Below are 12,895 nucleotides of genomic sequence, written 5' to 3'. Positions count from 1 at the left end.
ATTTTTGTCTAGCCCTATATGGTCATGTCTGTCACACCTGTCACGTGTCATGTATACGCTGGGCCTAATCTTGGCATCAGTCCAGCCTATATAATTGTGACCATCTACTGTTTAACAGGCTGGCAAATGTGTGGTACCTGCGTGCAAGAAATAAAAATTCAATTCCCCAGACATCAGACTTTATGGTTTCCACCTCTGTGTTTTACAGCAGCCTTAGTGCAGTCTGGTTAGAGTTTTTCTCCAGACTTTCTCCACACAAAGAGTCCACCATCTACTTGATGTGCTAAGTGTTTTCTCTGAAACAAATATCATTTTCTTTAAACATTTTATCAAGCAAGCTAAAGAACTTCATTACAGAGTTTACCAACAGTTCCAGTGTCCAAATACTTTGTTGTGCCACTGTACACAAAAAATAAAAAGGCATTGTAAAACACTGTAACTGTATTTGCCTTGTTTAATGCATTTATGTAGACTCAAATTAAGCATAGATGGATAAAGATGAAAAAGGTAAACACATAGACCTCCAAGCATAAAGTGCTGAAGTTAACAGATTTGGGTCATATGGTCATATCAGCAAACCAATTTTCCCTCGCTTTCTAAAATATAGGTAAGTTAGTTGTAGTATGTAAACACTTATAAAACTTAGTTAACATTTTAAATCGTACCATTCACTCCCCAGTCCATGTACGGAAATTTGTCTGCGTGATGTCATAATATAAGACATTTGCATATTTGTCTGTTTAACCCATTTAACCCAACATAAAGTTTTTAGCCCCGACTTCTTTTTGAGCTATGAACAATGCAGGACAGCCCATCAGAACAGACCTTGATCTAAAAGAAGACCAAGAAGACAGTAAATGCAAGCAAGCAAAATGTTGCAGTACAAAAAACCCTCAATAAACAATCAATGAAGTGATTGTTTATTTAGTGAATATATATATATGGGCTTTTTTCAAAACCAATAAAACCAAAATATCAATGATGTTTTATGAATAATTGCTTTATTAGAGAAATAATATTGTGTTTTCCACTATACAACAGCTGTTATTCCAGCTGTTTCCTTCAAAAACTACAAAACTATATGCAAAACAAATAGAGAACACTAATTACCAGTGGAAGTAGACCAACCTTTATCAGACAATAAACTGCCATCAATGGAATAACTCACAACGTTTATAACAGGAAAAGATAAGCCAAAGCCAAGCCTTGTTCTTAACCTTCATATTACTTGATACTATACGTGCACTAAAAAGGTGCTTTATCAAACCGCCAATAGTTTTAAGCCTCTGATACTGTCCATCTCAACAGGCATTCCTTTCATGTTTACCAAAGTGATCTGGTTGAGTAGTCTGAGAGCCTATATGTTTGGGCTCATTCTCAACGTGAGCTGAATCATTCCCATCAATCTACGACAGCACTACCAATCTGAAAGGACAGAGGCAAATATACAGCTTCTCTGAAGTGTATGAAACCTGCCACTGTGTCTATTTAAAACTACAATAACGTATTCAGTTTAGTAACCCCTGAATCAGTGTAATTACCTTTGAAAGCCTATCCCCTTATTGTCATGTCTTTACCATGGCATGTAGGGCAGTGGGTGAAGTCTGTGGAACCTAATAGAAAGCAGAAATACAATGATCACTTTTTGGCAAAGGCCAAAATGTTGGATTATAGTAATGCTCTCCTTTCTGGGCTTCCCAAACAACATCAATCAAGATTAAGCACAAACACTGTGGGCTGGTTTCCGGGACAGGGAGTAAACCTACACTTTAGACTCCAAAAAGCCGTGTGTGTGTGTGCAATTAAATGCCTGTGTCAACAATGGGTGCACCTTAAAGTGACTGCTAATTGGAAGTGGTTTCAGGATCTATTTGGACATATCGTATATCAATCCTGTGTTGAAAGATTTACACTGGTTGCTTGTGTTTAAAAACACAACGATTCAGCACCTGCAAACTTAACTCCAAGTCTGTCTGCACACACTCCATTACATGATCACAGTTTAGTAAATGCTGGCCTACTTCAAATATCCAAACTAAAAAACAGAAGTAGTGTAAAGGTAGCTTTGTTTTTCTGCACCAAACTATGGAATGCACTGCTTCTATTTATCAGACATTAATCTGTAAGCATGTAAAAAGGCAGCTAAAATGATATCTCTTCAACTACTAATATAGTTGTCTGCAAAATGTCAGGCAGCCCTGGGCAAATACTGGGCAAATACTCCATACTTTTCTGAAGTGAAAAGAAATAAATACATCCTCTGCAGCAGACTATTAAAAAATAACATTTTTCTGCAAGTGTGAATCAAATATATAGTGACTGCTGCATTAAGTTAAAAAGAAAAAATGGCATGTGAAAACGTTTAGACGCTCTTACAGTTGTAAAGTCTCAGAACGTAACTCAATAGGCCTTCACTGACTTGTTAGGACTGGTTAGCCAGGCCAGGAATTTTTACCTGAAAACAATTTCAGAGTGTAATAAATTGTCTGATTCTTCTCTGATTCTCTGAATCTTGTGCCAACACTCAACAAGAATGGGCATCTCTAAGCAGCAGGCTCAGTCCCATTTCACCCCTTGCCCCTACCCCTCCGTTTTGCGCGTTCATGCCTAGGGGTAGGGTTTCCTGATTTTTGTTGAGATAGAGAGGCAGGGTGAAGTGTTAGGGCTACATGGCCCTCCAAACAGACGTTTTCCAGAGTTACACTCCAAACAGAGTGTTATGAGAAAAAAAGAAAAACCGGCAAGATGGCTGCGCAAGCGACCAAAGAAACCCACAAATGTGAGAATTTTCTCTGTTAAAAAAATATGATAACCATTATATTATCTTAGGTTAATGTCGTTTCAATATCTTATGGCCCTTTTCTTCAAAACAAGCATAAACAATTGCTAATATTATGCTGATGTCTTGGTAGCCAACTGCCTAAATTTCCCATTCCACCTTAAATAGTCCAGCGGTACTGGCACCTGAAGCACTAGAATGTAACTTCTGGAATAGGAAAATTCATACGAGAAGCTGGCAAATAGCTGACTTCAGCTTCATATCACCGAAGAATTAGGGGTGGGCGATAATAAATAACTGTCATATCCCCCCTCTTTGAAGGCATATGATTCCCTAAATGTAACTAAAGCCCAGCAGCGAGGTTGCTGAACTTCACCCTCCTCTGCTATCACTGAAGACTGGCAGGGTTGCCTACAGGGCACTGCTAGTAGCCTGTTAATGAAGTAATGCTCTTTTTATTTGTGGGTCGTCCCATTTTGTAGGGGAAGATTTCAACCATTACCCCTTGTACTCAGTTCCAAGGGACAAGGTGACACTCGGAAACAAGGGGTAGGGGTAAAAATAAGAAATGGGATTGTGCCTAAGGATCTGAAAACGAAGCTAACTGATGCTTATAAAGAAGGGTAAGGCTATAAAAGGATCAAAGCGCATCCAGTTTGCGATATCCACTGTCCGAAATGTCATCAAGAGGAACTGCGGAAATAAAGGTAAGATCTTGAAGGCTATGAAAATTCTCAGATAAAACTGTTTGTATGCTGACCAAAAAGGCAAAGAACAACCCCCTTTTGACAGCATGAATTAAACCTTACAAGCCTTAGCAAACCTTACTGGCGACTTCTAGACATCTAGGACTGATGAAGTAAAAAAAGTAACCCTTTGGCCACAATCACCAGACGTATGTTTGGGAAAAAAGGAGCGGTGCTGATGAAAAGAACAACTTGCCAGCTGTTAAGCATGGGGTTGGATCTATTATGCTTTGGGGTTGTGTGGCAGCCAGTGGCACAGGAAACATTGCATGGGTAGATGAAAGAATGGATTCCACTAAATGTCAGCAAATTTTGGAAGAATTCTATGACACAGCCAGTCAAGAAACTGAAGCTCAAAAGAAGTTGGCTTCTACAACAGGACAATGATCCAAAACATACCTCAAAATCCACCATGAACTACTTCTAGGCTGAACACAAGCTGAAGGTTTAGAACGGCCCTCGCAGTCCCCCGACTTGAACATCATTAAAAATCTGTGGGTAGATCATTTATACATGCTGTGCATGCAAGATGGCCCAAAACGACGTAGTACTGACTTAGTATGGCATTCAAACAGAGGCTGTGTTTCCTTCTTTTCACTTGAAAAATCAGCCAAAATTTGGTGAGGAGTGCTTAAACGTTTGGATACAACTGTTTATACAGTGAAAAAATGAAAATATGGTATATGAATACGCTTGGCATTTTTGTCTGGCATAGTAGAGACAGCTAGTCTCTTAAAATCTACAATACAAAGTAAAGTAAGTGTGCATTATGTGTGGTTAGTACAGAGGCCTACTTGTGAAAATAATCTTCAGGTTAGATATTTTCAGGAGTTACACTGCATATAAACCTGTTAATAATGCCGTTACATGGTTACATGTAAAGATGTACTGACGTGCTGGCTAGCAACAAAAGAAAAAAGAAATTAATCATTTTTTTCTCTTCATTTGATTCAGGCGGATGCTGGATTTGAATCTGAAATGAATTGTTGGTGTGGTGGTGAGGGTGAACTGGTTTCTATAGACAGACAAGTACTGGCTAGGGTTCTGCCACAGAATTCAGGAATTTCCAGCCTCCTTTTGCCTCAGTCCACCTGAACAGGAACGAATCGTCTAAAGCGTTTTCATCATTCAGCAGTTCCACCTGTTAGGGTGGAGAAAGGAGCACTGTAATAAGCAATATTTCAAATGTTAGTATGAAAACTATTTATTAAAATGAGCAATGCACAAATGAAAAATACACACTAGAAATAAAATTAAGCAACAGAGGCGTAAAATACCTGGAATTGGACAGGAGCTGTTGAGTCTCCTTGCTTCTTTACTACAGGAAAATACTTCTTGTTTTTCAGTTCAAAGCAGAACGCCACGTAGACGTTGTTATCATTCTCGCAACTCCTATAAACAGTAACTGAAAAAAAATGTAAAAATTAAATTGAGAATTACTTTGCAAGAAGTACAGAAAAGTACTTACAATTGTACGCAAAACTTTGGGCACTCCTAGCCAAATTACACATTTTGTTGATTTCTGAGGCAAAATGACACAAACTATTCTAAAAATATATTTTTTCCTGCAAATGTTGAATGTAGTTACTTTATATTTAGTATAAAAAATAGAACAATACATCAAAAACTAGTAATTGTGGCATTTGCAAAACTTTGGAAAGGCCACTAAATCAGTAATTACACTATATGGCCAAAAGTATGTGGACACTTGACCATCACTCCTATATGTGTATGTTTGACATCCCATTATAAAACCATGGGCTTTAATATGGAGTTAACCTCCAATGACTAAATGTCTAAAATGTCTTTGTATGTAATAACATTAATATTACCTGTCACTGGAACTAAGGGGTCCTGCCTAAACCCTGAATAGCAGCTCCAGACCATTATCCCTGCTGCATCAAACTTTACTGTTGGGACTATACATTTCAGTAAGCAGCATTCTCCTGACTCTGTAGTGAGAGTGATTTGTACATGCTACGCACTTAAAAACTTGGCAGCCCCGCTCTGTGTGTTTGTGTGTTCTACTGCTTTGTGACTGAGCTGTTGTTTTTTCTAGATGCTTCCATTTCACAATAACAGCATTTACAGTTGACCCAGGCAGATCTAAGAGGGCAGATATTTCACAAACTGAATTCTTTTACAAAGATCATGTTCTGAAACACCACATTAAAATCCCTGAGCTCTTCAGTACGAAACATTCCACTGCCATTTTGGTGTTTTGGGGGCAAGCAAATGATGTGTAGTAAGGTTAAATTAAAAATGGTCCTTATTAGCATTTAGCTCATATGATTAGTTTTGTTTTGTTGCCCCAGCTCCTATCTTGTTGGCATCCAACTGAATCTTAAACAGCCGATCAAATTGTGGAGGCTTCAACACAGAAGCTGAAGCAAGAAGGGTTTTAACAGTCTCAAAAGCAGACTGACAAGCCATGGTCCAAACAAATTTGGCACCCAACTTTAATAAATCAGTGAGAGGTGCAACTAGTGTTGAAAAACGTTCGCAGAAACCCCTGACAGTATCCCACCATCCCAAGGAAACGTATCAGTTCCCTTTTGGTCGTTGGAGGTGGGTACTGAGCTGCAGCCTGCACTTTAGCCTGCAAAGAAGGCACTTGGCCCTGCTCTACCCGTTTGTGTAGACCAGTCACCGTTGCCATGGCAAACTCACTTTTTGCCAGGGTAATGGTAAGATGGCGTCAGCCAAATGATTAAACAAAGAATGCTGTAAATGTTTCTGCCATGTTTCACTGAATATTAAAACATTACACTTTTCATCCCTGCCACATGAATCATCAAGGGCTGAAATGTCATAAATTCATAACAATGTATAAATGCAACACCACAGCATAATAAAAGCAGAAACATCATGTGCAAGCTCAGATAAGGGTCTTGCCAATAGCTTGTCAGGAAAACAAAGCTGCTGACAAACATTTTGTCCTATCTTTATGGACTTCCCAGGACTTGGGATGTGAAGAATGATGGATGGGACTTCACCAAGAACAATAAACAGTACATTTCCTTTGCACATTTGCAGTGGTTGGTGGTGTATGTGGTTCATTTTTGTGTTAGGTATGCCAATACTTTTTTTGAGGGAGGGGGTGTGTTTGTTGCAGGCGAAATTCGAGCCCTTTTTTCTTGGAGCCCTTTTTTCTTTGTCTGTCATTTCCGCAGGTAAAATTTCCACCCATCTTGGGGTTTATGCGGTCAGGAACCCAGTGAGTTGGCTTTGCTGGAGTAGAGTTGAATCCCTTCAGTAGTGCCATCTTTACAGGCTGCAACCTGTTTTTAAATAACCTAATATTTACATTTACAGCATTTGGCAGACGCTCTTATCCAGAGCGACTTACAATGTGATCATTTTTACACAGGTAGGCGAAGATGGTGTTAGGAGTCTTGCCCAAGGACTCTTATTGGTATAGTGTAGGGTGTTTGCCCAGGTGGGGATTGAACCCCAGTCTACAGCGTAGAAGGCAGAGGTGTTACCCACTACACCACACCAACCACTAATATGAAAAATAAAGACAAATTCTTTCATCTCCATCAATTGTGTGTTATGAAGTGGCTTGTAATGAAAGTGGTCTGTAACCACATAATCAGCCTACAGCACTTCCCAACTTCCAAAATCCCTCTGGCTTATCTAAACGATGTTTTGCATATTTCAGATGTTGATTTTTCAGATGCTGAGGTTGCAGGTAAGGTTTTATTCTGATCACTTCCATGCAAATCGTGTATGTACTTGCTGAATTGAACATAATGGAAAATATAAAACACAACATATTAGATGTGCCATAACTTTCATGCCACGTTTTTCCCCCCAGTGTGTTAAATTCAGCAAATAAACAGCAACTGTGCATTGAAATGTGCAGAAGTATGTTCTTTGTAGAGAATGTGTACTTATTGCCACAGACAATCAACAAAAACATGACCAAGGGTGCTCACACTTTTGCAAATGACTATATAAGCAGTTCCAGATCTTCGAGATCCTCCCTTGACTTCCACAGTTCCCCTTAACAGCCATTTTCTAGTAAATGACATTTTAGATAGTGGTTCAAGCACTTTACAGCCTACCCCACTTGTGCAAGTGCAAATTTACTTCATTTTCAGTTCCTTAGCCAGCTGCTTAGAGAAGTCCATGGTTGTTGACTGTTAGCAGAAGATTTGAAGAGTCAGAGAATTTAATTTACTCTGGAATTGTCAGTAGCCGACACTTTCTTATAACGATTCATGACCTGCCTAACCAGTCCTAATGAGTCAATTAAGTTCTGAGACTTGACAACTAGAAGGATGTCCAATTTTTTGTATATGTCACAATTGCTATTTTATTAATAATATAAAGTAATTAACAGCAAGCAAGCAAGCAAAGTTTATTTATATAGCGCTTTTTACAACAGGTGTTGTCACAAAGCAGCTTTACAAGGAAATCAACATTACAGAAAGAAATCCGGGTCCAAGCCCCCATGAGCAAGCCAGAGGCGACAGTGGCAAGGAAAAACTCCCTAAGAGAAACAAGAAGAAACCGTGAGAGGAACCAAGACTCAGAAGGGGAACCCATCCTCCTCTGGTCGACACCGGATAGTAAACATTGTTAGTATAAAGTATTATAGCACAAAAACAGGGAAAACAGGTGGAGCAAATGATTAATTTGATTAGTTTAGTTCATGCAGCATCAGTGGGGTCAGGTTGTGAGGGTGAGGTTTGCACGGCGAGCAGTGGCACCTGATCAAGGCAGAAGAGGCAGCAGCATCAGACTCACAGGATGGGCAGCTGTTCAACTCGGCAAAGAAAAGAAAGGAAAAACACACAGAGAGTCGGTTCTGTAATGGGTGACTGATCACAGATTACAGTGTTAGCAGAGCAGCGGAGACTCCGGCAGGTAAAGAACTGACAGGGAAAACGAATTACCAAAGGCTTGACTATACAATGTAAGTTTTTAGCCTAGACTTAAACACTGAGGCTGTGTCTGAGTCCCGAACATTAACAGGAAGACTATTCCAAAGCTGGGGGGCTTTGTATGAGAAGGCTCTCCCCCCTAACGTAACTTTATTAATTCTAGGTACTAATAGTTAACCAGCACCTTGTGATCTAAGTAGGTGTGATGGTTCATAGTGAGAGAGACGTTCACTCAGGTACTGAGGGGCAAGTCCGTTTAGAGCTTTATAAGTCAGTAAGAGAATTTTATAATCAATGCGAAATTTAACTGGTAACCAGTGTAAGGTTGATAAAACTGGGCTGATATGGTCAAACTTTGTGGTTCTAGTAAGAACTCTGGCTGCAGCGTTCTGGACTAACTGGAGCTTGTTAAGGCTTTTGCTCGGACATCCAGCCAGCAGGGCATTACAGTAATCTAGCCTTGAAGTAATAAATGCATGAACTAACTTTTCTGCATCCTGTAGAGATAATGCATTTCTTAATTTAGCAATATTGCGGAGATGCAGGAAGGCTGTTCAAGTAATATTAGTTATATGTGCGTCGAAGGACAGATCAGGGTCTATAATGACACCAAGGTTTTTTACAGATGAACTTGATGCAACTGAGAAATTATTGAGTGTAAGTGTTAAATTAGACAGTCTGTTTCTAGCCGCTTTTGGACCAAGAAGCAGAACCTCTGTTTTATCCGAGTTTAGAAGGAGAAAGTTACTCGACATCCAGTCTTTTATGTCTTTTATACAGTTCTCAATCTTGCTAAGTTTAATTTTATCATCCGGTTCGCTTGCTAAATATAACTGAGTGTCATCGGCATAACAGTGGAAATTTATGCCGTGTTTACTAATAATGGTGCCCAGTGGTAGCATATATAATGTGAATAATACAGGTCCTAAAACAGAGCCTTGCGGAACACCATACTTTAATTAATTAACATGAACATCTGTGGAACAAAATCTACCAAATTTTTTTTACATCACTTTTAGCAGTTCCTCTATCTGTACTACCAACTATGATGATATTAATTTAAATGGTTATTTTGATTTTTGTGTCGATTTGCCCATGGTTTTCTGGCTGTTATTTCAACCTATACTACGAAAAATCTAAACTTGATTTCTCAATAACGTCTCACTTTAGATCAATTTCAAATCTGTCTATCCTGAGCAAAAGTAGTAGTTTTGAAATACTTATAGAACCATGGTGGACTACTGTAATGGTCTCTTAACAGGACTTTCCAAAACGACTATTAAACAGCTGTCATTCAATCAGAATTCAGAGTTTTAACCAGGATCAAGGGAGCAGAACACATTACTCCAGTTCTACAATCTTTAGATTTTCAAGTCTCTAAATCACTGAATGGTTTAGGCCCAGACTAAATCTCTGATATGTCAAAAGAACGTAAACTGAGTAGGTCTGTAACATTCGTAGATACAGGACAGCTAGTAGAACCCAGAGTACAAACAAAACGCAGTGAAGCAGTATTTAGCTGTTAATCCAGGTTTTAAATATGTGCCTGTAATTGAGCTCTAAGACTTGCACTTTATTCTTACTGCACTTTATTTTTATCATTGCGCTTTTAATATCTTTACTAACAATATTATAATTTCAGTAACACTTTTACCTTTTGTCTTTAATTTCATTTTTATGCTTCCTCGTTATTTGTTTTATTTACTTTAAGCTATGGCACTTTGTATCTCAGAGGCACTACATTTTTTATTTTTATTGTGTTTTCTCTTAGGCATTTCCTCTTTATGTGTTCCTTTGATGTTCTTTTCCGTTTTTTTAAGTAAAGAACATTGAACTGCCTTTGTGTATAAAATGTGCTAAATAAATAAACATGCAGCTCTTCTGGGGTACAATGAATACCATTCATCAAATATCACTGTAAAACATCTGTAAAGTCTACACAGCTGTCTGATGCTGATATTTTTTCATACACTCTTGGTTCTTTAAGGGTTCTTCAGCAAAGAAAATGGTTCTATATAGAACCACGAGCACTCAAAAGACCCTTTGCATGATTAACCCCTTAAAATCCCAGGCTTATTACATACTAAGGCTTCATATTCAGTAACTACAGGGAGTTCAATGCAAACTGGCTGAGCTATTCTTAGGTTATAGAAATGTGAAATAAAACTGGGCCCTGGCCTTTTAAAGGGTTAAAGAGTTCTTTGCATCATGAAACGGTTCTTCAGATTGATGGAGGATGTTTTGTTTATGGTTCTATACAGCACATTTTCGAAAAGGGTTCTATACAGCACCAAAAAGCGTTCTTCTATTGTTACAACATCAAGCTTGCAACAACAGAAGAACCCTTTTTGGTGCTGTATAGAACCCTATTGAAAGAGGTTCTACACAGAACCACCTACAGCACATCCTCCAGCAATCTGAAGAACCTTTTCACAATGCAAACAACGTTTTAATCATACAAAGGGTTCTTTGAGTGCTCATGATTCTATGTAGAACCATTTTCTTTGCTAAAGAACCATGTTTTTTAAGAGTGTAGGCAAATATCTGCCGACACAACATCACTGTACGTCTCTAGGTGACACCCCATCTCTAGTGTATTTGCTCCAGTGGCACTGCTGACAGCCAAGTCAGGTTACACCTTCTACAAAAATGTGATCAATGACTCAAGCAAGAAGAGGAAGAACACCCACACTTTTCTTGCATCATTTCAATTGTTGCTTCATCTCTATATAAGTGATTATGTGTTGGAAGTTTTTAAGGCTATAAGGAGTTTGGGTAACACTGTATTTGGATATCTGTAGATGCTTTGTTGGGGCTCAGTAACTCTTTAACTAACATTCAAATAAATATCTACTAAATGCAACTAAACTTGAAGTTGCATGTGAAAGATACTATTAAATCTGTCCCTAACCCAAACCCTAACCCTAACCTCAAGGCAAAACCTACACCTACTCCTAAACCTAACTCTAACCATAACGTTGATGATAATAAACTGAGTATCACCAGAAGGTATTTATGTACCATAATCCACTGCAATGATATTTTCATTGTAAGATAGTTGTAAGATAAGTCTTATCCACACAGACAAACAGAAAATTGCACTGTTACTTACTATTAGACTGATTTCCTTGATTTTGTTTAGCAACTATTGTCGCTCCCGTCCTCTTTGTTTCAATCCTGGCATACTTTCCAGTGCTGGTTTCCAGCTGGCCCTTCTCCGTGAAGGTCCGCTTCATGCTTTAGTGGGACAGAAAGTTAAAAAACCAGCGGTGCATGGTAAGTTTTTACATTTATGCAGTTATCTGCACTTAAGTATTTTTTAAAGAGTTCTTTTGGAGTTGTACTCTAGCAAATTATGTTCAGTTCTAATAAAAAACTAATGCAAGTAATGTTTTTTTTACACTCCTACACATTCCTAATTCACTTTCATTTAATATCATTCTGTTGGTTTAGCTTCTGCATGGCTTTGCTGTTGCTCTTACTTCCACCTCACTATATTTTATTTTATTTCAGACCAAAAGCTCCCCCAAAAGAGAAGAAAGGAGTCTAACACGTCTCAGTTCCTATGCTGACAGATGCTGGATGCACTACAATCTTCCCCTGCAGCTTTTATTTCACTTAGAGGATGGATTTAGGGTGAAAAAGATGGTTCTACAGTAAAGGCAATGGCTCTATTTAGAATGGTTCTTCAAGACTGATGGAGAATGTGTTGTATAAGGTTCTATATATCACATAGAGCCACTCTAAATGGCAAGCTTGTAATAATGGAAGAAGCCTTTTTTTGGTGCTATAGAATAATTTTCAAAACCATACACAACGCATTCTCCATCAATCTGAAGAGCCATGTCACCATGCAAAGAACCATTTAAGCACTATACAAATAGTAGAACCATTCCCTTTACTACATCTTTTTAAAGAGTGTACCCCACACAGTAGTAAATAAGCAATCATACATCAGCAGCTGAGCTGCTTCACAAGTAACAAATGCGCGCTGGACATCGAGTCTCTTTATTTTATCGGATAAAATCATTATGCTTGCTCTTAAAACTGCCCGAGACACCAGAGCTTAACTTTAGTTTTACTTGCCTTGTTCCCACAGAATCAACACGGTATCAATATGGTTATGAACGTGTCCGACGGAGGTTTCTCTTCAGGACCTGCAGACCGTTCCGACGTGCCAGCAACACCGAGTTCATCAGCCGGTCCTGAGCCGCTGACTTTGCCTCTGCAGGTTTTATGATACTGCGCGTGCGCATGCGCACACCGCCGCCCCCCTCACATAGACACACTTACCACTCAGTTATTTTCATGGCCCGTAAACTGGCAGCGTTGCCTAATCCAGCTTTCCTTTTTTGTCCCCCACAGCCCATCCAAAATAACACATCTTTCTCGTCAGAGATTAAAATGTTTATTGGTAAAAAATAAGACTTTATTTACTGTAGTGAATAAATACATAAAATCCCAAGCAGTACCAGCAA

The 12,895-nt window shown here is 38.8% G+C and overlaps 1 long non-coding RNA gene across 1 annotated transcript; it reads right to left on the bottom strand.

Moving 5' to 3' along the window:
- Positions 1 to 440: 440 nt before the first annotated feature.
- Positions 441 to 11,652, bottom strand: LOC118827228. Its single transcript, XR_005008848.1, has 3 exons — positions 11,530 to 11,652; positions 4,803 to 4,930; positions 441 to 4,666 (listed from the first exon to the last, which is right to left on the bottom strand). It is a non-coding gene; the product is annotated as an uncharacterized LOC118827228 (long non-coding RNA).
- Positions 11,653 to 12,895: the final 1,243 nt, after the last annotated feature.

Source organism: Colossoma macropomum, unplaced genomic scaffold, assembly GCF_904425465.1.
Source record: "Colossoma macropomum unplaced genomic scaffold, Colossoma_macropomum, whole genome shotgun sequence".
NCBI lineage: Eukaryota > Metazoa > Chordata > Actinopteri > Characiformes > Serrasalmidae > Colossoma > Colossoma macropomum.
The sequence above is the reverse complement of the archived record's forward strand: the minus strand, read 5'-3'. Positions and strand labels throughout refer to the sequence as shown.